General features: G+C 44.3%; 1 pseudogene; it reads right to left on the bottom strand.

The window, feature by feature from the left end:
• Positions 1–13,136: 13,136 nt before the first annotated feature.
• LOC147453074 (uncharacterized) lies at positions 13,137–14,273 on the bottom strand (annotated as a pseudogene).
• Positions 14,274–22,216: the final 7,943 nt, after the last annotated feature.

Raw genomic sequence — 22,216 nt, forward strand, 5'->3', positions numbered from 1 at the left:
ATAGAGATTGTGCTATATAGCACAATTCACTATTCCACACACTCCAGGGCTATATTGTGAACATATAACACACAAAATGTGCTATTTAGCACATAGCACATAAAAAGATTGTGCTATGTAGCACATATCAATATTTAACACACACTTCAGGGCTATACTGTGAGCATATAGCATACAGGTTATGCTATATAGCACATATTACACATGTCCATTGTGCTATGTATCACATAGCACATAACCACATAGAGCACATAGCATAGAATCACACACATTCCAAATAGATGAGGGTACTATTGTGAACATGTTGCACCTAGATTGAACTATAAAGCACATAGCACATAACCACACATAGCATATAACCACCCACTCCATGAAGATGATGGCTATGTTGTGACCATATAGCACATATTTTGTGCTATATAGCACATAGCAGAAATAGAATATGCTCATATAGTACATAACCATACAATCCAAAACACTCTAACCACATAACCACATGGAAGTGAACCACATACTCCAAAACAAAGTGAAGCAAGAAACAAGAACTTCATGGGCCTGCTCTTGTAAGCAGGGCATTCAAGGTGATGTGCTATGGGATTTGCCCCAAGATTGCATGCAACTTGTGGACTAGAAATTACCTCGGGAGTCTATGTCCTCTCATGCAGCCAACAACATCATTAGGTTTTGTTCACCTCTTGTTGCAAATGAGCAAGGTGTGGCACTCATGCAGCTCCAAATGCAGCTTAATGTAGCTAAATGATCCCAGGTGGGGCGCGCGTGCTCAAGCAGTAGAGAGTGTACATGTTCAATGGGAGAGACATACCTCAAAGAGACGAGGGCGGTTACTGCAATCGTCCTTGAAGCAGCCAAGCTTGCACAATAGAAGCTCTAAGCACAGTAGACCTTGAGCACGCGCGCGCGCGCGCGCGAGAGAGAGAGAGAGAGAGAGAGAGAGAGAGAGAGAGAGAGAGAGAGAGAGAGAGAGAGAGAGAGAGAGAGAGGCAGGGGGTCGGGGGCATGGTGTTTGAAACTGCCAACTACTCATGAAACAAAGTGGGTGTGTGAAGGCTGAATTTTTTAGTATAACATTTTTTAGAATATAAATTTGGACGTTTGAAATATGGCACCAGTGACCACACCCCCAATGTCATGCTATGCTATTTAATTATATCACATATATAGCTTTCCACCTATTCATGCTTTCACCCGGAGATAGTGCTTGTTACTTTATTCTCCACCCACAAATTGTGTTGCTGCTTCTCCCCCTTCCTTACACCCATGCATGCATTCGTGCACTCACAACTGGTTTCAGAGCTTTCAATTTGTTGAACATTGGAGGTGGTTGACTGTGCAATATGGGAGCTTTTACAAGCCTTGCACAACAAAGTAAGCATTAGATCTTCTACATTGTGAATTAAAAATCTTTTGGAAGCTTTGATTTAGCGAGGTGTTGAAAATTTTAATGCAAGGGGAGGCTAAGGTAGTAGCACAAAAATGTAGCTAGGCATAGCAAGCAAAAAGTGTTAAATTAAAAAGGCTGGCAAATTGGCAGTGCAATAGGAAAAAGGATCTCTATGCAGCAGTGAGGCAACAATGTTGGGAAGACTTGCCAATGCAAGTAAGCACAAAAGAGAGAGAGGGTGCGTAACACTTCTCTAGCCCCACACACACACATACACACCAAGCAATGATAATTTTGGCCATCTCCAACATGGACAGAGTGAGAGAGAGATGGTGTGTTTTTAGAGCCACACACACACACGTGCGCGCACACATTTCAACATTTGACATCAGCTGCTCTGGCAACTTCGAGCGTCCTCTTGGCATTGAAAAACATGGCTTTTTGGATTGTGGCATCGATGGTGGATTTTGACATTTGGCCCTTTGGCTGCATTTGGATCGACATGGCTACAAGATTCGACATGTTAAAGTTTCAGAGAAATTATGTACTTATCTCAGAATCGAGCTAGGAGTGATTCCCTTGACAAACAAAGCACATGGATTGCATGTTTCCAAAGTATTGAGGAGGCATGTTTAGTGTCAAGGTGGTCGGAGGCTCGGAACACTATTGGTCAAAGAGGGATAGATGGAGTAAGTTTCAGAGGGAGGTGGCTAGTGGGTTTGCATCCCGTATACCCATGGAGTGAGTAGCACACAACAATGATGTGACTAAATTTGGGTCGCCTTCGCTACAGTTTGACGGCAATGAAAAAACGCAGTGGATTTCAAAGAAAATGCACATTACTCTCAAAGTCGTGCAAGGAGTGGTTTTCTTGGCAAACAAAAAACATGCATGACATGTTTTCAGAGTGTTGAGGAGGCATATTTAGTGTCAAGATGTTTGGACGTTCGGAACACTCAGATCTTGTTCAAAGGGACAATTGAACCGCGTTCCAAAGGGAGTTGAGTGATGAACAAATGCAACAGATTTCAGAGAAAAATACGCATTCCTCTCAGAGGCAAGCAAGGAGTGGTTTTCACTACGAATGAAGAACATGCATTGCTTGTTTCCAAGGTGTTTGGATTCTCGAAACACTAGGATGTCGGTCAAAGAGAGACAGATGGAGCGCGTTTCAAAGGGAGTTGAGTGAGGCTGCCCCCGGCCTATACCGAGAGTCGGCCTTGGCAAGTGGGTTTGGATCTTGTTTATACATGGCATGAGCATCACACAGCAATGGTTTGGATGCATTTGGGTTGACATGGCTACAAGATTCGATATGTTACAGTTTCAGAGAAATTACACACTACTCTCAGAGTCGAGCCAGGAGTGATTCCCTTGACGAACAAAGCACATGGATTACATGTTTCCAAACTATTAAGGAGGCATGTTTAGTGTCAAGGTGGTCGGAGTCTCAAAACACTCAGATGTTAAAGAGGGATAGATGGAGTACGTTTTAGATGTAGTTGAGTGAGGCTGCATCGACATGTTCCTAGAGTGTTGAGGAGGCATACTTAGTGTCAAGATGTTTGGACGTTGGAAAGGGGGAAGGGGGAACAAACCCAACACTCTCCAAACTTGCCTCTCTATAGCCCAGGGATTAACCTGCACCCCTAACCACACATAATCACATACACACGCACACTATCTATCAATGTCCAATGCACCGACTTGCCTACGAGCACCACAGACTGCACACACTCAAGACATAATCACACAAGGATCTCCCGACAGCACACCATCACCCATGTCTGTAAACACACCCGCAATCAATAGGAAGCTACACTAGCCTCAACCGCACACAAATTGCTCGCACAATCACTCTCTTTCTCACTCCCTGTACACACACACACTGTCAGTGGGTCCAGAGCCACACACTTCCACGAACACCCGCTCGAGACCAGACGGACAAGAGGTAGGAAAAAAGAATGACCGATCAGACAAAAAAGACTATAGTCAAACTAAGCATCACCACAAAACAAACTCGGGTAACTCGGGTACAATGATGACATCAGCCATAATCTTGCTTTCAAAGCATCCTGGCTTCACCTCGCTACTGACAGCCCCTCGACTCCTTGATTCGCTCAAAGCCCTCTCCCAAGCCTGACAACCTTCTTGTTCCAAGGCCTGATTTCCTTCAACATTGATGAAAACCACACACTCGTGCAACCTCAACTGCTACATGACCCCTTGTTCGCCTCGTTCACCTCCTTCTCCTTGCTATTGACGCCCCCTTTCAGCCCAAGTCCGCTATTACCCCTGGCGGCCCATCCCTTATGTAGCCTACGACATTCACCTTCTGGTCTCCCCGCCTACTGTAGTCCAGTTCTCTAGCTCGATAGCACCCCCCATGCAGCTTGTGACATCCACCTTCTCTTGGACGTGCTCTGTAGTCCCGACCTGCAAGCAAATGTCACACCCATCCTTGCAATTGGTTGCCCTGGCTTATGCAATTTATCATACCTCTAGTCCTCCTTTGTATCACCAGCCCCTAATCACTGGTGGTTCTCCACTGTAGTATAGCCTTGTATAGTCACCCTTGCAGATGGCGGCCCTCCTCATATGGTAAGCGGCCTTCCTGTCTAGTACTACTCCCGGCCCCGCCACCTCTGGCGGCCTCTCTTGTTTCTGGCCTAGCCCTCCTTCCAGTGCTCTCAGATTGCCACCACTGCAGTTAATGCCATCTCCCTCCTTATGGCCCTCACTTTTTGCTTTTGCATGGCCACCAGGTGGCGCCACTTTCCCTGTGTTGCTCGTTCTCTGTTGCAGGATTTTTTTTTCAAAAGTTTTTTTTTAAATTTTAACGTCCCCAATTGGGTAGCATTCCTGCAAGCAAAGCAAGCCACGTCATGTAGTCGTGCTTAGCTCCGACTACCTTGATATCCGCATACCTTGATTCCGATATGATTACCAACAAAGAGATTCCCCTAAATAGTGAGTGTTGTTAGGAAATAAGACGTAGCTAAATAGATAATTGAGTAGATTACTTAATGAAGAGAGACAAATTTACATACACGAGATTATAGAGTAGAGAGAGAGAGAGTACACACGATATACTTGGTTCACCCAATGTGGGCTATGTCCACGGGAAAGCAGCCACTCAATGGCTTTAGTACTTCAAAACAAGAAGTAGTTTACAAAGGGATTATACCCTTAATGGAGCTCCCACCTTGCTTCACTCTCACCACCTCACACTCACCTTGTTGCATCAACTTCACACTATATGTGTGTAGAAATGGCCTATTTTTATAGGCCAAAAGGGCTGCCTTCTCTCATGAGAGGCAGCCATGTGTAGCCGCCCTTGTGTAGATAAGTCCAAATCGGACCCTCCAATCCGCCCATGTGTGGCCATCCTTGAGAAGACAAGTCCACCGGCCATTGACTTCCGACCACCGACCACCGGCCATTGACTACCGGCCACCGGCCAACCGACCGGTTGTTTTCCGACCACTTTTCGGCCGTCGTCCGGCGATAATATTCCGACGAAAAAGAAATATTCCGGCGAGGAAAAAAAAAGTCTCGGGGGCTGCCACCCCCGAGGCCCCTAAAGTTGCCTTTGATTTTTTGCCATGAAAATTTTGGTTTCCGGCGAGTGATTTTCCTTCACGCACGATGGCTTCTCCTCATAATGGGGGCGTTACAAATGTGCGCTTTTACCACAGAAAATTACAAAGGTAAATCAGGCTCCATACTTAACAATCTCCCACTTGGAGACTGATCTCCAAACCAATCCTCTGACTGCTTTCCATCCTGGCTTCTTATCCTTGAATGCCGATTGAAGATGAGCAAAAGCTCAACTTCTCCTTGTTGACCACCTTTGTAAACATGTCTGCAGGATTTTCACAGACCATAGCATACATTAGAGAACCTACCGCTGCAGCATATGGAATTTTAGACATATAGGCTATCTCCTCTTGTGTCTTGGGACACATATCCTTCATTAGTTTAAAATGACCAGCCAAAGGTGTAGAAACTGGTTTTGCGTTTTGCATTGCAAACCTTCCTAGTACCTTCTTGATGTAATCTTCTTGAGATAGCTTTATTGTCTTCTTCGTCCTGTCCCTTGATATTTTCATACCAAATATCCTCTTTGCAGCACCTAAATCTTTCATTGAAAAAGATTTAGATAGCTCCTCTTTTAGGTCTTTGATGTCTTGCATGTTAGCACTTGCAATCAACATGTCATCAACATACAACATTAGGATGATGAATTTCCCATCTCCCAAATTCATCGTGTAGACGCAGTGATCCGAGTTGCATCTTGTGAATCCATGATCCAACATCCATCGATCAAACTTCAAGTACCATTGTCTTGATGCTTGCTTTAAACCATACAAGCTCTTCTTTAATCTGCAAGCCATTTTCTCCTTACCTTTTACTTCATACCCCTTTGGTTGAAGCATGTAGATTTCCTTGTCTAAGTCACCGTGAGGGAATGCCGTATTTACATCCATTTGCTCGAGATTTAGATCATGAGCAGCCACAAGGCTTAAGACAAGCCTAATTGAGTTCATTTTTACAAACAGGAGAAAATATTTCATTGAAGTCAATACCTTTCTTTTGAGAAAATGCTTTTACCACAAGCCTAGACTTGTACCTTTTCTTCCCACCTTCTTCTTCCTTCAGCTTGTACACCCATTTGTTTTGAAGTGCCCTCTTACCTTTAGGCAATTCAACCAACTCCCATGTTTAGTTGCGATGTAGTGAGTCCATCTCCACTTGCATGCTCTTCGTCCATTCTTCTTTGGATTCATGTTGCATAGCTTCTTCGTATGATTCCGGCTCTCCAGAATCTGAGATCAAGAGATGGTTGAAGGAAGGAACAAACCTTTCTGGAGGTCTACTTGCTCTTGTAGATCTTCGGGGAATAGGTTGAGGCTCCTCATTTGGTTGACGTTGTTACACATTGTCACAGTTTGCAGTCCTTGAGTCTTCACCGTCCTCAAGCTCCATGTACTACTCATCACCTGTTTCTTTTGTTTGTTTTCTTTCCAAGTAATCTTTGTACATATTTTGTTCGTTAAAAATTACATCCCTACTCCTTAAGATTTTACCATCTTCAGGATTCCATACGCGATACCCAAATTCACCTTCTACATAGCCAATGAAGAAACACTTTTTGGACTTTGCATCTAGCTTTGATCTTAGGCTTCTATGTATGTGCATGAAAGCCTCACACCCAAATACTTTGAGAAATACATAATTCACCGGTTTACCTGTCCATGCCTCTTCTGGAACTCCCCCATCCAATGCCGTTGAGGGTGACCGATTTATTAAGTACACAGACGTACTTACAGCTTCCGCCCAAAGCTCAAGCGGTAGTCCTGCATGTAGCCGCATGCTTCGTGCTCGCTCCATGATTGTCCTGTTCATCCTTTCCAAAATCCCATTTTGTTGAGGTGTCCTTGGGGTTGTCCTTTGCCTCCGAATGCCATTGCTAGCACAAAAGCTTGGCTGCAATATTCGCCTCCATTGTCAGATCTGAGGCATTTAACCTTGGTACCTGTTTCATTCTCCACAAAGGCTTTCCACCTTTGAAATATGGAAAATACATCGGATTTATTCTTCATGACATAAACCCATGTTTTTCTAGTCACATCGTCTATGAATGTTGTTACCATATACATGTGGTAGTGATGTGTGTGAACACACTAGGACCGCCGGGACATTTTTTCCCTCTTTAGGAGGATTTTTCCCCCGTGCATTGTATATACGCCCATCACTCTAGGGCTATCTATCTTTCCATTGCACACTAAGTAACACACTCTCTATTGTGTGCCTTGAGCTTCCTTCGTCTTCTCCAAGCTGTGTGTGTTTCTCTGCAACCCTAATTCCAACAATTGGTATCAGAGAAGGTCACGTCCTCCTGGGCTTAGTCGCCAGCTGCTCCAGCACACGCCTGCTCACATACTCCGATTTCAGTAAGCTTTGGCTCATTTCGGCCTTCGTTTCCACTACAGGCAGTACTGCACAGGCTATTTCGTCATTTTGTGCAGAATTTCTGTCAGTGCCGTTTTCTGCATAACAGGTGCCTTACAGTCTTCTACGGTTTGTGCTATATAGCACAGGTTGTTCCCGCTCCGTTTCTCCTATTTTCGGACAGTTTTCACATCAGGTGCAGCATTTACCATGGCTGACAACAACAACACACATGTGTTCAAGATGTTTGCTGCTGAGGACAGGTTGGATGGGGACAACTACCCTATGTGGGCTTATATGATGCAACATGTTATTGTGTCAAAGGGTGTCTGGAACATTGTGCAGGGCACTGATGTACGTCCTGGTTCTGAGGATGTAGGCGATATTGAGGATGTTGCAGGTCTTGCTGCAAGGATTGCAGCTGTTAGAGTTGTTTTGCCTACGGCAGAACAAGCTCATTGGGATGTTAAGGATGCGCAGGCTCATGCATTGATTGCGTTGTCTGTGAAGCGCACCATTGTTCCTCACATCCGTTCAGCAAAATCTGCAAAACAGGCTTGGGATATTCTAGCAGGTCTTTATGCAAGCCGCAATGAGGCTAAAATTGCTTTGCTGCGTAAAGAGTTGGAGTCGAAGATTATGCATGAGGAAGATGATATGGACACTTTCCTTGCTAGTGTCAAGGATATCAATGAGCAGCTTATTTCTGCAGGTGAAGTCATTTCAGACAGTTCCCTTGTGCAGACTGTTCTTGATGCCTTACCAGATTCCTACCAGACTTTTGCTAGTACTTGGAGACTGATGACCCAAGGAAATCCTGAAGTTGTCAAGTTTGATTCATTATGCACATTGTTGTTGCAAGAGTCACTTTCTAGCAAAAACAGGACTAGGCAGCGTGCAGTTGAACAGGCTTTTATTGCTTCTCAATGGAAGGGTGGTAACAGTAATGCAGCCACTTCTTATGGTTCTGCTGCGAGTGGCAAAAATTATGTTCCTAATGCTTCTGCTGGCAGTACTTCGTCTGGTAATTCTGATGATAAGGGCAAAAAGAAGATGCGTTGCCATTATTGTAAAGCCAATGATCACTTGATCAAGTCGTGTCCTAAGTTGAAGGCCAAAGAGGCTAAGAAGAAAGAGGGTGGTTCCACTCCAAATGCTGGTTCCACTACAAATGCAGCCATTGTTGAGTCTTCTGTGAAAGGAGATTGTAATGCTGATGTTGATGCAGAATGGGCTTTTAGCGCAGAGTGCACTTACAATCCTGCTGTCCATGATGCATGCTTGTCAGTTGCTGCAGATTCACATGTGTGGTATTTCGACAGTGGTGCTACAAAGCACATTACCTCACATCGTGAATTGTTTACCTCTCTCGAGTCTGTCCCTCATGGGAATTCAGTCACTTGTGCCAACAACGCCTCTTATCCAGTTCAGGGAGTTGGAAAGATTGTGCTCACTGCTGCTAATGGCAGTTCCTTCACACTTGTTGATGCACTTTATGTACCTGGGATCAAGAAGAATCTCTTGTCTGTATCCGCACTTGCTAGACTTGGACTTGTAGTAAAATTTGTGGATGACAGATGTACAGTTCATGATCTCAGTTTTGGTGATGAAATTGTTGCATCTGGCCTTTTGTGTTGTGGACTGTATAAGCTCACTTTGTATGACAAGTGTGGACAAAATTTTGCAAATGCTGTTGCAGATTCAAGGGCTATTTTAGATGCAAAACTTTGGCATGCACGTTTTGGTCATCTGAATTTTGCCAGTTTGCTGCGTTTGTAGAAATCTGATATGGTTGCTTCTTTGCCACCTCTTGAAGCACCTGTCAAACATGTTTGTGAAGGCTGTATTTTGGGTAAGATGCAGCGTTCTAAGTTTCCAAAGGATGGTTCAGTTTGGGCCACATGCAGGTTGCAGCTTGTGCATAGTGATGTTCTTGGGCCCATGCAAACTCCGTCATCGTGGTTCTTTATGTTGATGATCTGCTGATCACTGGACCAAATGAGAGACATATTGCTGAATTTAAGGCTGATTTGAATGCTACTTTCAAGATAAAAGATTTGGGGCTGTTGCATCATTACTTGGGTATACAGTTTAAGCAGTGTGATGGTGGTATTGCCTTGTGTCAGAAAAGTTACATAGAGACATTGCTATGTAAGTTTGGACGTGAGGATTGCAAACCTATTGCCACTCCTATGGAAACAGGTTTGAAGTTGAGTCTACATGATGCTGGCGATCCTGCTGATGTCACTCTTTACCAAACTGTTGTTGGTTGCCTCATTTATGTATGCAACACGAGGCTGGATATTCAGTTTGCAGTCTCACAGGTCAGCAGATTTATGCATAGCCCAGGGTCTAAGCATTGGCAGGCTGCCAAGAGGATTTTCCGCTACCTTAGTGGCACTTTACATCTTGGCTTGTTTTATCCCAAGGGGGGATCATTGCTGCCAGACTTACATGCTTTTTCGGACTCAGATTGGGCTGGTTGTTTTGACACGCGAGTGTCCACAAGTGGTTTTTGTTTCATGCTTGGCAGTTCATGTATATCATGGTTGAGCAAGAAGCAACCTACTGTGGCCACTTCGAGTTGTGAGGCTCAATACAGGGTAGTCTTCACAGCTACGGTTGAGTGTGTATGGCTCAGACGCCTTATGACTGATTTGGGTATTGGACGGGACACTGCCAACACTATCTACACTGACAGTCACAGCGCATTGGCAGTTTCGAGGAACCCAGTTTTTCATGCTCGCACAAAGAACATTGAGGTGCATTACCACTATGTCAGGGAGAGGCTCTCAGCAGGAGAGATCAGCTTGGTTTATGTGCCAACACAGGACAACCTTGCAGACCTTTTCACAAAGGCATTGACTTGTGAGAAGCTTGAAGCTTTCCACAAAGCTTTGGGCTTACTCCCCTTTGTGGACTGATCCTGTACTCAGGGCATGGCACTTCCCTTTACTCATGTGCTAGCTCTCGTTCACCGCATCACTCCAGGGGGGATTTGTTACCATATACATGTGGTAGTGATGTGTGTGAACACACTACGACCGCCGGGGCATTTTTTTCACTCTTTAGGAGGTTTTTTCCCCCGTGCATTGTATATACGCCCATCACTCTAGGGCTATCTATCTTTCCATTGCACACTAAGTACACACTCTCTATTGTGTGCCTTGAGCTTCCTTCGTCTTCTCCAAGCTGTGTGTGTTTCTCTGCAACCCTAATTCCAACAAATGTTACATAGTACAATGAGCCACCAAGTGATGGTGTACTTGCAGGACCCCAAACATCAGAATGAACCAACTCAAGTTTTTTATTTTTTCTTTCATTTCCTGATTTTAAAATTTTACCCTCTTTTGTTTACCATAAACACAATCTTCACAGAACACTAAGTCCATTTCTTTCAAACCTGGTAGAAGCTTCTTTGTTTGAAGGATTTGCATTCCTTTGGCACTCATATGCCCAAGTCGATAGTGCCACACCGCACTGTCAACTTCTGTAGTTGTTGCACAAGGTGAAGGTTGCGTGCTAACAGTACACAAGTAAAGTGTACCAACCTTTTCTCCCTTGGCAACCACCAAAGATCCCTTTAAGATCTTCCACTGTTTGTTTCCGAATGCAATGTTGTGACCTTCATCGTCCAATTGTCCTGTAGAGATCAAACTTTTGCGAAGAGAAGGAACATGCCTAACATCTTTAAGCTTCCATTCATTTCCATTAGCAGTTTTGACAGAAACTGTACCTTTGCCGACAATCTCACAAGCTTCATCATCTCTCAAGTATACATACCCAAAATTACCTTTGGTGTAGTCTTGTAAATGTTGCTTGTGTGGTGTCGCATGGAATGAAGCCCTGGAATCTACTATCCAAGAATTAGACACATTGTCTAATGAGAGAATTAGAGCATCTTGCTCTACTTTTTCTGCCACATTGGCCTCCGATATTGGCTTGTTGTCTTGAGACTCAGTCTCCTTCTTCTTCTTGGACCAGCAATCCTTCTTGATGTGGCCCTTCTTGCTGCAGTTCCAACATTCAAGAACTGACTTCGTGCGTGACTTGATCCGTCTTGAGCGATCACGACCCTTTTGGCTTTTGAACCTCTCCTTATGCCTTCCTCTTGTTTCCACTGACAATGCAGCACTTGATGATTCTCATGTGCTTCTCCTTCGTATTTCCTCGCTTAGGAGAACACCCACAACATCATCAAACTTAAGAGTATTTGTGCCAGAAATAGAATTACTTACAGCCATCACAAGGCTGTCCCAACTATCCGGTAGAGATGATAGTATAAGGAGAGCTCGCACTTCGTCATCGAAATTTATTTTCACCGATCGAAGCTGACTTATGTTTGTGTTAAAGTCATTTAGGTGTTCTGCAACTGAACCATTCTCTGCCATCTTTAGATTGAACAAGCGCTTCATAAGAAATACCTTATTGGATGCCGATGGTTTCTTGTAGAAGTCGTCAAGTGACTTCATCAAGTCCTCCGTGGTCTTCATCTCCAAAACATTGAAGGCCAACGTTGACACTAAGCTTAACCGGATTGTTCCCAGTGTCTTTTGATCAAGGACAATCCATGCTTCATCTGCCATTGCTGCGGGCTTCTTTGCAAGACCGCCTAGTGGCAAATAGAGGTCCTTCTGGTAAAGATAGTCTTCAATCTGCATCTTCCAATGTTGGTAGTTTTTGCCATTGAACTTCTCAATCTTGAGCTTCCCTTCCTCCGCCATAACTCCCACTCAATTCAAGGAATCCTTTCCTTGGGATAATTTAGCTACGAGCAAACCTTGCTCTGATACCGGTTGTTAGGAAATAAGACGTAGCTAAATAGATAATTGAGTAGATTACTTAATGGAGAGAGACAAATTTACATACACGAGATTATAGAGTAGAGAGAGAGAGTACACACTATATACGTGGTTCACCCAATGTGGGCTACGTCCACGGAAAAGCAGCCACTCAATGGCTTTAGTACTTCAAAACAAGAAGTAGTTTACAAAGGGATTATACCCTTAATGGAGCTCCCGCCTTGCTTCACTCTCACCACCTCACACTCACCTTGTTGCATCAACTTCACACTATATGTGTGTAGAAATGGCCTCCTTTTATAGGCCAAAAGGGGTGCCCTCTCTCATGAGAGGCAGCCATGTGAAGCCGCCCTTGTGTAGATAAGTCCAAATCGGACCCTCCAATCCGCACGATGGCTTCTCCTCATAATGGGGGCCTTACAAATATGCGCTTTTACCATAGAAAATTACAAGGGTAAATCAGGCTCCATACTTAACAACTGCCACGGTCGACCATCCGTGTATAGCTTTGCATCCCTTAGCACGATGATCTGTGCTCTTGTGCCAAGGTCAACATGACCGCAAAAAAACACATGTATCTCCGCATAGACTGCCAAGACCATCACAATCTTCGATCCCGGTGAACTTGTCCACCGAATTGGCACACACGCCGTTAAGCTTTCGGCTAGTAGAGCTCCAAAAAACCATGTGTTGACCTATGAAGTGTCACATATGGCATACATATCTCAATGGCACTGGCTCAAATCTGCATCTGCTACTCATTGAAGCATTCTCTGATTGCCCTACCTGATGTCATGCACCTGCTGCATGCTGGCACTTTCCATGGTCCGACACACCTTGGGCGCACCATCATTGCCCACCCCCTCGTTGAGCATTGATGCGTTACCATAGCATTATTTTAGATAAGAGATGATTACCTATTAGAAAACTAATACTTAGTATGTACATAAGCAGTAGATAGATATAGAGAGAGTTTATCAGCTGTAGAATCCCCCTAGATCAAATGGAAAGCGATAGGCTCTCCCAACTATGATGCAAACTCCGCCAGGATCAAATACATGGCATTGAGCACAGCCATGCATCCGTAGTATTTGCATATTCAACCATTTTTTTGCACCTGTAAACCCAAAAACAAGCCTCTCGTGCAGCTTGACATAGCATCGATCTTCAACTACCTGTATCCATATGCCGGCTTCATACACAAAACAAGTTTGTAAACCAACCTGTGAAGCATCTCCACCATACACCATGCTTTTCTCACCTGCTAGAGAGCTCTCCATAGCATACCTCTCATCACGAGAGCTTTGCAAACCGTGCAGAACTACCTGTAAAGCAACTTCCAAAAGCATGTCCATCAATAGCATAATACTCACGTTTGGCAACCTGTCTTCCACTACCACTGCTTCTTGGAGAACCAAGCCTACCTACTTCTCAAGCATACCCTCTATTGTAGATCCTTCAAATGGCATACACTCCATACCTGACTCATCATGCCAATCCTCGACTACCATAGCCTTTGATGCTACATCTTCAAACACTGCATCATGCGAGAGAAAATCGGATTGCTCAACCACCATTGCTTGAACACTAACATGTTCTTCAAGGACTTCTTGTATGACCATATCATCTGCTAAGCGAGAAAGAAAGCCATGATCTATTACCTCGCTCTCTGGTACGTTGACATCGTCTACGCCTTTTGGACTGCACTGTCGCTCTTCAACACAATCGGTAGGGCAAGGTTGCTCAACCCCCTGACTAGCTTCTTTTTGCAGAGCTTCGACGATCGCTTTGCCAACAACTTCAAGCTTGTCATGTGAGCTTTTTACATCTTCATTTGCTTCTTCATGCATACATACTTCGGCTAGGACCGCATCCTTGTTAACCATGCTAATAGGCTCTTGTATAACAGCATACCAAACTGGAGGTACAAATTGAAAGGAATGACCAAAATGGCTTACCAATGGCAACGCAGCTGTCTCTTGAACGCTTGAACTTTCTTTTGGCACATGATGAAGCTCCGTTGTCAAGCTATACCCATGAATTGCAGGCTTCAACAAGCACATCTCTAGCTTCTTCTTGGCTTTCCCGCTCTTTACCTTCGCCAAACAGACCATTTGCGCATAGTCCTCTACCCCACCACACTCGACCTTCTCCTTGATTCGTGGATGCAAGCAGGCTAGAAACTGCTCTTGCTTGAAATGATCTCCATTTTGCACGCATGTATCAGCAGCTAGTCTCTCCCAAATAGACTCAAATTTATCCAAAAATAAAGCAAAATCCTCACTTACATCCTTCTTCAGCTTGCTCAATTGTTCACCCAAGTCCGATGGAGAAACCCACTTCTCAAAAGCTCCAACAAACTGCTTGCGAATCTCGCTCAGTGACTGCTGATCTGTAACCTTTAATCCTTCAAACCAAGCTTTGGCTCGCCCTCGTAAAACCAATGGTAGTGCCTTCACTTTGGCTTCATCTCCGCAAATCCTCATCTATAATAGGTATAGCTCCAGATTGGAAAACCAATCTACAGCCTCTTCTTCTCCAGCAAGCACCAATTTGATATCATGCATCATCTTCAGGCTTTAAAACTTCACCGAGGAGCAATCAATAGATCCTCAGTGGGGGCACCACTGATGGAAAGGAGGAACAAACCCAACACTCTCCAAACTTGCCTCTCTATAGCCCAGGGATTAACCCGCACCCCTAACCACACATAATCACATACACACGCACGCTTTTTGTCAATCTCCAATGCAGCGACTTGCCTACGAGCACCACGGACTGCACACACTCAAGACATAATCACACAAGGCTCTCCCGACAGCACACCATCACCCATGTCTCTAAACACACCCGCAATCAATAGGAGGCTACACTAGCCTCAACCGCACAAAAATTGCCGCACAATCACTCTCTTTCTCACTCCCTGTACACACACACTGTCAGCGGGTCCGGAGCCACACACTTCCATGGACACCCGCTCGAGACTAGACGGACAAGAGGTAGGAAAATAGAATGATTGATCAGACACAAAAGACTGCAGTCAAACTAAGCATCACCACAAAACAAACTCGGGTACAATGATGGCATCGGCCATAATCTTGCTTTCAAAGCATCCTGGCTTCACCTCGCTACTGGCAGCCGCTCGGCTCCTTGATTTTCTCAAAGCCCTCTCCCAAGCCTAACAACCCTCTTGTTCCAAGGCTTGAGCGCCTTCAACATTGATGACAACCACACACTGGTGCAACCTCAACTGCTCCGTGACCCCTTGTTGGCCTCCTTCACCTCCTTCTCCTTGCTATTGACGCCCCCTTCCAGCCCAAGTCTGCTATTACCCCTGGCGGCCCATCCCCTATGTAGCCTGCGACATCCACCTTCTGGTCTCCCCGCCTACTGTAGTCCAGTTCTCTAGCTCGATAGCACCCCCCATGCAGCTTGCGACATCCACCTTCTCTTGGATGTGCTCTGTAGTCCCGACCTGCAAGCAAACGTCACACCCAACCTTGCAATTGGTGGCCCTGGCTTATGCAAACTATCATACCCCTGGTCCTCCTCTGTATCACCAGCCCCCCATCACTGGTGGTTCTCCACTGTAGTATAGCCTTGTATAGTCACCCTTGCAGATGGCGGCCCTCCTCATATGGTAAGCGGCCTTCCTCTCTAGTACTGGTCCCGGCCCCGCCACCTCTAGCGACGTCTCTTGTTTCTGGCCTAGCCCTCCTTCCAGTGCTCTCAGACTGCCACCAATGCAGTTAACACCATCTCCCTCCTTATGGCCCTCACTTTTTGCTTTTGCATGGCCACCAGGTGGCACCACTTTCCCTGTGCTGCTTGTTCTCTGTTGCAGGCTTTCTTTTCAAAAGTTTTTTTTTTTTTTAAAACGTCCCCAATTGGGTAGCATTCCCGCAAGCAAAGCAAGCCGCGTCGTGTAGTCGTGCTTAGCTCCGACTACCTTGATATCTGCATACCTTGATTCCGATCTGATCACCAAAGAGAATCCCCTAAATAGTGACAGCCGGGGTCGACCATCCGTGTATATCTTTGCATCCCTTAGCACGATGATCTGTGCTCTTGTGCCAAGGTCAACATGACTGCAAGAAAACACATGTATCTCCGCATAGAGAATATCGGGGCATCGAGATACCCGCCGACAACAAAGTGATGACTGCCAAGACCATCACAATCTTCGATCCTGATGAACTTGTCCACCGAATTGGCACACATGCCGTTAAGCTTTTGGCTAGTAGAGCTCCAAAAAACCGTGTGTTGACTTGCGAAGTGTCACATATGGCATACATATCTCAATGGCATTGGCTCAAATCCGGATCTGCTACTCGCCGAAGCATTCTCCGATTGCCCTACCTGATGTCATGCACCTGCTCTGCTGCTGGCACTTTCCATGGTCCAACACACCTTGGGCGCACCAACGTTCAAGATGTTGTTTGTATCAACTTTGGAGGCCATTCAAGGATTGGAATTGTTGGCTATAAGATCAAATGGCGATGAAAAAACACAGTGAATTTCAAAAAAAATGTGCATTTCTTTCATAGTCGAGCGAGGAGTGATTTTGTTGGTGAACGGAGCACATGGATTATATCTTTTCGAAAGAATTGCTGCGTGGGCTAGATAACAATAAAAAAAGCTCTCTCCAAAAAGCCCGCTCAAATCATTCCAATCACTTCACGGGTGAGCTTTTTTCTAAAAATATGGCATCCATGGAATATTTGAAAAAAGCTCACTCTGGAGCTCACTCAAAAAGCTCACCCAATATCTATCCCCCTTAGAACACTCCATCTATGATCTAACACAATGTTCTACCAAGGTTGTAATGATGTTAGAGCCTCAAAAGCACCTTTTGCTAACTTATGACACTTGCACAACAACCTACACCTCCGCTCTATGGTCTTGCTGTCACTACCTACACCTCATGAGTGTAAGGGTATTTGTTTGTGGTAACCTAGTATATGTTTATTGTAGGCTTGGCAAGTGAAAAGCAGCCTAAATCATTGGATTATCTCTTGGAATCTAATGAATGATGCTAGATGCTCATGGATGAGGCTCTGTTATTAATAACAAAGACATCTCTATTTATAAACTCTCTCTCTCTCTCTCTCTCTCTCTCTCTCTCTCTCTCTCTCTCTCTCTCTCTCTCTCTCTCTCTCTCTCTCTCTCTCTCTCTCTCTCTCTCTCTCTCTAGCACTCTTGAAATTTATAAATAGGTTCACATGGGCTCATTGAGGATCTCATGTGAGAGAGAGTATCCTTTGCCCCCTTGTTTGGTGTTGATCTTCTCCTCTCTCCTCTTCTGTCTCATATGTATGTGTAACACTATGCTCTAAATGGTGCAGATACGGCGGTCTTGCTTGTCATCTTACTCTCTATGATTGTTGTGTTGTGATTTCAATGCATACATACTACATATCTCTTTCGCTTATTTTGTTGTTGACACCAAATAGGGTAAAGGCTACTACCCCCACATGGGTCCCTCAATAAATTTAAGAAGTGTTACAAAAATAGAAATGTTTCTATCATTAACAAAGGAGCCTCATCCATGAGCATCTAACATCATCCGTTAAATTCCAAGAGATAATACATTGATCCAAATTGGTTTTCACCTAGATACATCTATGTTAACAGGTTTAGTAGTATGGGACACTAGGATACATAGTATGTGGATGACTCACAGTATAAGCAAAAATTGTTTTTGCTAGATTTTGCTTTGATATATTATGTTCATGATATGTATAACTAACCTCTATGTTTCACATGTTATAACTTGAAAAATATAATAGCAACTAAGGTGGTTTCTTTCTTAATGAGAGAGTATGTAATGGTATTTATTTTTTGTACACTAACAAATATTTACTATATGGATGACATGTGTAAAGCAACCGGGATCGTTTGATTGTCTCTCAGACTTAAATAGATGATGTTATATTCTCTTGGGGATGAGGCTTTGTGATAATAGAGACATTTCGATCTAAATAGGCTCACATGTATTTATTGAGAGACCCATGTGGGGGAATAGCCTTTGCCCGTGTTTGATGTCAGCCTTCTTCTGTCTCCTCTTCTCTCTCACATGCATGTGTAGCACTTTACTATGGGAGGTGCACATGGCTCTCACCCATCATCTTTCTCCCTATGATTGTCATGTTGTGATTTCAAGGTATACATGCTACGTTTCTCTTCTGGTTATTTTTGCTTACATTTTTGCAGAGGACAACTATGCTCCTGGCTATTGTAGTGAGCATCGTATAACCATGCAATGCATGATGCACCTTACTCAATATTAATTAATGATGTCATGGAACCTCTGCTGTAAATGACACCCATACAAGTGGTCTCTGTTAGATTCAAGGTCATCTTGAGCCTTGTATGTAATTGGCAATGTATACTAGGTGCATTCTAGGAAAACACTAACTGTATTTTGCTTCTCTACATGAGTGCTTTAAAAAAAGTTCATTTGTCCCTGTGTAGACCCTCAATGCACACATTGGAAAGGGGGAAGGGGATATACACCCGAAACACACAATGTGTACCTCTCTACAGCCTAGGGCAAATGCAACACCCCTAACCACTAGTTTTCACCTTCAAAATTGACACAAAAACACGTGCACACACCTATTTTGATACACCGATGCCAACACATGGTTCTCGGGAATCTCCAACACATATCACACACCCAAAACCTTTGTTTCACACCACAAACACACACGATCATCTCTCTCTCTCTCTCTCTCTCTCTCTCTCTCTCTCTCTCTCTCTCTCTCTCTCTCTCTCTCTCTCTCTCTCTCTCTCTCTCTCTCTCTCTCTCTCTCTCTCTCTCTCTCTCTCTTTGCATACACAAACCTCAATTCAGGGTTGCACCCAATCGCAGTGACACCGGAAACACTAGGCAAAGCACAAGAGCAAAAAAGTAAAGAGGGGGAGCAGAGAATTGACACCGAGAAGGGCGGGAATGGCGAGTTTCTCCTTGTAAAAGCTTAAAGAGCCACCATGTCTTACAGAAGGGCGGGAATGGCGAGTTTCTCCTTGCAAAAGCTTACAGAGCCACCATGGCTTACACATAGCAATCCTCTTCAAAACTCTCCTTGCAAAAAGACCTTTATAACTTTTAAGAATCCTCTTATAGAGAGCCCTACTTTCAAAGAAAACAAAAATAGGTGAGATTTTTTGCTCTTGCAGCTCAAGGAAGCCTTATTTTTGAATTGGGACCCCATTTCACACATTCGGAATACCCTTTTAGTACATTTGATAGGATTTTGACACCTCAACCCTTCTCTCTTACTTCACCACATGAGAATGAGTGTAGGTTTGGAGCAAGCTTTGCGAACGAGTTGTGGAGCAAGCCTGTATGTTCTCTCGTGCCACATGGCTGGTCTTCCCTAAAAAATCTCACCTTCAAAGCTCACTCCCAACCAAAAAAAAAAATCACCCATAAAGCTTACTCCCAATAGAAACATCCCACCTAAAAAATATCGCTTGCAAAGATCGCTCCCTAGTTCAATATGGCATAGGTACCAACCTATGTGTTGGAATTAGGGTTGAAGAGAAACACACACAGCTTGGAGAAGACGAAGGAAGCTCAAGGCACACAATAGAGAGTGTATTCCTTAGTGTGCAATGGAAAGATAGATAGCCCTAGAGTGATGGGCGTATATACAATGCACGGGGGAAAAAACCTCCTAAAGAGGGAAAAAATGCCCCGGCGGTCCTAGTGTGTTCACACACATCACTACCACATGTATATGGTAACAAATCCCCCCTGGAGTGATGCGGTGAACGAGAGCTGGCACATGAGTAAAGGGAAGTGCCATGCCCTGAGGACAGGATCAGTCCACAAAGGGGAGTAAGCCCAAAGCTTTGCGGAAAGCTTCAAGCTTCTCACGAGACAATGCCTTTGTGAAAAGATCTGCAAGGTTGTCCTGTGTTGGCACATAAGCCAAGCTGATCTCTCCTGCTGAGAGCCTCTCCCTGACATAGTGGTAATGCACCTCAATGTGCTTTGTGCGAGCATGAAAAACTGGGTTCCTCGCAACTGCCAATGCGCTCTGACTGTCAGTGTAGATAGTGTTGGCAGTGTCCTGTCCAACACCCAAGTCAGCCATAAGGCGTCTGAGCCATACACACTCAACCGTAGCTGTGAAGACTGCCCTGTACTCAGCCTCACAACTCGAAGTGGCCACAGTAGGTTGCTTCTTGCTCAACCATGATATACATGAACTGCCAAGCATGAAACAAAAACCACTTGTGGACACTCGCGTGTCAAAACAACCAGCCCAATCTGAGTCCGAAAAAGCATGTAAGTCTGGCGGCAATGATCCCCCCTTGGGATAAAACAAGCCAAGATGTAAAGTGCCACTAAGGTAGCGGAAAATCCTCTTGACAGCCTGCCAATGCTTAGACCCTGGGCTATGCATAAATCTGCTGACCTGTGAGACTGCAAACTGAATATCTGGCCTCGTGTTGCATACATAAATGAGGCAGCCAACAGCAGTTTGGTAAAGAGTGACATCAGCAGGATCGCCACCATCATGTAGACTCAACTTCAAACCTGTTTCCATGGGAGTGGCAATAGGTTTGCAATCCTCAAGTCCAAACTTACATAGCAATGTCTCTATGTAACTTTTCTGACACAAGGCAATACCACCATCACACTGCTTAAACTGTATACCCAAGTAATGATGCAACAGCCCCAAATCTTTCATCTTGAAAGTAGCATTCAAATCAGCCTTAAATTCAGCAATATGTCTCTCATTTGGTCCAGTGATCAGCAAATCATCAACATAAAGAACCACAATGAGAAATACATCATCCTCACGCTTTACATACAATGTGCTTTCTGTTGGACTGTTACGAAAGCCTCGTTTAACCAAATGAGTGTCAGCTTTCTCATACCAAGCACGAGGAGATTGCTTCAACCCATACAAAGCCTTCTTACATTTGCACACTTTGTCCTCTTGTTCTTTTATGACAAAACCGCGAGGCTGCGTTACATAAACTTCCTCAAATATGTCACCATTCAAGAAAGCAGTAACAATGTCTGATTGATGTACATCCCAACCAAAATGAGCTGCCAATGCACATAGAAAACGCACAGTAGTCATACGACAAGTGGGAGCAAAAGTCTCTTCATAATCTATGCCTTTTTGTTGTGCATAACCCTTTGCAGCAAGTCGAGCCTTATGGCGATCGATCTCACCATCCGGCTTGCGTTTCAACTTGTAAACCCACTTCGTACCAATGGCCTTTTTGCCAGGAGGCAAATCACATAAAGTCCATGTGTCATTCTCTATAAGTGCATCATATTCTGATTTCATGGCAGCAATCCAATTTTCTGAATTCTGTGCTTCATCAAAAGACAGAGGCTCCTCAACATCATGTAAACTAGACACAGCCAAAGCATAACAATCTGATGCATAAGATGCATGGCGAGAGCCTGAACGAGTACGACTAGATAAAGGTGCATCCAATTTACTGTCACGCAAAGTGTGCACCAGCCATTTTGGCATACCTCTAGCCTGCTCATTTTCAGCCCTTTCCTCATCAAGTACATCATGTACATCTGCATCAGTAATAGGCTGTTCTAAAACATTTTCAGAAACCCCCATAGGCTGTACATTTGCCTCATTGGAACTTACATTCGTATTTCCACCACTAAAAAGAGGCAACAAAGTGTCATAAATGTCATGTGAGCTTACATTACTGTCTCTAGTACATGACAGCAAGGGTTGAACAGAATCTTCCACAAACACTACATCCCGTGAAACCAAAATACGTTTTGTTTGCGGATGATACAACCTGTAACCTTTGCTTTCAGCACTATAACCAACAAAAATACATTTGACAGCCTTATCATCCAATTTTCTGCGCTGCATTTGTGGCACCAAAGCATATGCCAAACAGCCAAAAACACGCATGTGCTCAATAGAAGGTTTTCTATCATGCCATGCTTCATATGGAGTAATAGACTGCAAAGCTTTCGTAGGACACCTGTTAAGTACATAAGTGGCACACATGATGGCCTCAAGCCAAAAAGAATGCGGCAAAGCTTGACTTT

The sequence above is a fragment of the Adiantum capillus-veneris genome, chromosome 8 (assembly GCF_014529385.1).
Source record: "Adiantum capillus-veneris isolate H3 chromosome 8, ASM1452938v2, whole genome shotgun sequence".
Classification (NCBI taxonomy): Eukaryota; Viridiplantae; Streptophyta; class Polypodiopsida; order Polypodiales; family Pteridaceae; genus Adiantum; species Adiantum capillus-veneris.